The following is a 3,287-nucleotide window of genomic DNA, read 5'->3' on the forward strand; positions in this document are numbered from 1 at the left end:
CTTATGCTGGCTGTGAAGGACGGGGAGAGGAAGAATGATGTTGCCCACTGAGGAGCTGTGATTCAGGTTTTCCCGGCCTATGTCTGGGATTCTCCCATAAAACTCTTCTCAATTTGTTTTTTGTTATTTTTGCCCTGTTAATATGTAGCTGCAGATGGCTGGAGGGCTATCTTTCTTCTGATGTGTTCTCAGGGTGCCCAGAAGAGTTTCAGGAGCCTCTGCAATTTCCAAAGGATGGAAGTGCTATGTATTCGTTTAATGATAGTTTGACTCTTAGATGAGGTGGCTGATTTCTAGTGACTGCCTTAGGCTATGTCAGAGCAAATTGTAGATCTTGTTCCCCCTATTTACATCCTTACTTTTAGACCTACTGGTACTGCTGTAGACTAGGATGCTGTTGGCTGCATTTGGGTTCCTAGGAATTTTGATAATACTTGCCTCCTTAGGAGAAGGAGATGGAATAGGCCTCCTCACCATGCATCCTAGGTTTTCTTGAGTTGGGGAGGTCACAAGTGCCAGCTGGCTGTAAGTGCAGACAGTAGCTCAGGCAGTGTATTCCCCAGTGAGTGGGGGCTCCAGCTCTACAAGAGCCCACCTGGCCTCCCAGAGAAACTGGGGAAGTCACTTCTAGATGCTGCTTGAGACTTATCAAAGATTGCCATTAATATCAAATATTAACTGTTGCTATCTAATAAACAAGCTTCATGTGAAAAGTAAAAAAGATAAATTGCAGTGGTCCTTTGGGCTGAAAACCTTATGGAGGTTGGGTGTGCCAAACTGGATTTTCCTTTTTTTTTTTTTTTTGTTGTCCCTCTTACTTGGATCTTTAGTTGGCAGCATGCTGTTTTACAACAGTAATGATCAGAAATTACATGGCAAAGATTTTTCCAGGCATCTTAGAGAATTAGGTACTTTGATTACAATGGTCTATATTATAGTCATCATGTAAGTTTAAAAAGATATGTATTTGAAAATGATAGGAAGACTTTTAATATAGAACACTACTATTACTTTGCTTCCTTGATTCCTCTCGTGTTCTTGGCACCTGGGGTCCCAGTCTCAAGAACGGCTGCATAATGTCTCCAGTGCAACTCAGATTCTGAAATCAATAAGCCTCTGTGGAAATGGACAGATATATCCGCATATAGCCAAATTGCAAGATGAAAGTCCTAGACTCTTGGTATTGTGAGGTGATTGATGGGCTGTGTCAAGACTCGACAAACAAAACAAGAAAACCTTGCAGCTTTATGAACTTAGTATCTAAGGGTACATAACTTAAAAACATTAAACATTTGCAAATGTAAGAAATTCCTTGAGAATTGTACAACACTTGGTTGCTGGTGGAGCCTGCAAACACTAAAAACCTGCAGTTAATGATAAGGTTTGTCTTTCTGCTGCAGTTAACATAAGTATGTGGGTGTGGGGCATGTTAGCATGCTGAAGAGTATGTAGTGTGTCTGTTTATTCTGCTTTCTGTTCTGTGGAATGGCAGATCTCCTGGACATTTCTGTATTTAATGTATCTGTTGAAATTTTTAAGTTTATTTCTTACACAGCATTCTTTAGCTGGCATATTTAAAATACTTAGAGTGCTTTAAAATGTTTTTGTAATTTACCCCATTTTCAGTGATGTTTAGTCTGTGTTTTTTAGCTTGGGTGGGTCAAAGACTATTTTCAAAGCAAGACATTTTGGTTTTATTGAGCTGCAAAAAGTTATCAATCCATGAGTAGCCCCTTAGGGGGACAGAATGAAGAGCTGTGAATAGCTGGGATCTGCCTCCAAAGCTGCTAGTGCCATTTGATCTAGTGTTGGTTGGAACTTGTGTTGCGAAGTGCAACAGCCTCCCCCTGGAGCTGAGCTCTACACTTAGTAAATCCCCGAACCACTTTATACCTCAGAATTAACTACTAAGAATATGTGCTTTGTGCTGAGAGGGAGGGCTTATACTGAGAAGAGATGCAGTAAAGATGGGCTGTAGGGTGAGGACGTAAGGATGGGAACGCTGGTCCATCAGTACCATGTGTCTGATGACAGCCATCAGTGGAAGAAAAGGCAAGAGTGAGCACGTAGTAACATGTCCCCAAATACTCTACAGCCTTCAGTGGCCTGCGGGTCGGGGTGTTTCTCAACCGCAGGAGATGTCTTTGGTAACCTGTGATGGATTTTTTTCATTCTTGTTTTTCTCCAGTCCCTTTTTCATCCCAGGTGAACTTCTGCCACAGTGACCTGCAGCAATGTTAATGATGTGTGTACGAAGAAATAATGTTTTGCTTTTCTGAATTTGACATCATCTAGTTCCACTTGTTAGCCCCTAGCTTTTCTATTGCAAGAGACGGTAAACAATTGTTCCCTGATCACCTACTTCACCTCACGGATCTTTGTAAACTTCTGTTACATTCCTGCCTTGGGCAGATGTATCTAAACGTATGCAATTGCTCCTTGCACAAAAGTTTTTCTCTTGCCTGTCAGTTTTCCCACTTATTTACTGAAAGTCATTAACAATGTATACTAATTCAGTCATGACTTCCCTACCATTGTACGGAGCATAAACAACCAACATGGGTGTAAGTGAAATTTCTCATTGTTTTGTTTCTTGCCGGTGTGGCCTCACTGATCTTGTGTCATCGCTGCTGCCACCATCTTCGCCTCTCATTCAGTGTCTGTAGTATACTTTTCCTATTTTAGGCCCAGAATTTCAATCCCCAGTGACACTTTTACTTTTTCTTGTTATCCTGTTCAGTTTAACCCAAAGCTTTATTTTTCAACATACTCCTGTTTGTCCACCAATGGGACCTGTTTTGCCTTTTTCTGTACTGTCCCTGCATACAGCATCTATTTCTCTTCCTTTCACTGACTTTCCAATACATCTATTCGATCAGTATCGTCATCTAAATTAGGTAGTTCATACCTCTAACCTGTGTTTTGAATTGCTTTTATGGAAAAACAGTTGTCTGCTATTCCTCACACTTTAAGGAAAGAAATAAACAGCTGTTTTGGTAGTGTTTTCACTCCCAACGCCAGCAGCCTGCTTTCACTTTGACAGAGGAAAAGGCCCTCCCTGGGGCACGCGCTGCCCCTGCTCCAGCCCTGCCCCGTGCCGTGGGTTTGGGCCCCTTTCTCCTGCCCACCGATGGTGGGTTTCCCGGTCCTCATGGGTCTCGCTACAGTCCCTCACGGCGCTGGCGGGAGCCTCTTCGCCTCGCCCAGCTCCTGCAGGCTCAGCACCCGCCCTGCGGCCTCGCTGCTGCGGGCTGGGTTGCTGCCGGCCCGGCTGGGGTGAGCTGGTG

This window comes from Charadrius vociferus, unplaced genomic scaffold (assembly GCF_000708025.1).
Source record: "Charadrius vociferus isolate BGI_N301 unplaced genomic scaffold, ASM70802v2 scaffold356, whole genome shotgun sequence".
Lineage (NCBI taxonomy): Eukaryota > Metazoa > Chordata > Aves > Charadriiformes > Charadriidae > Charadrius > Charadrius vociferus.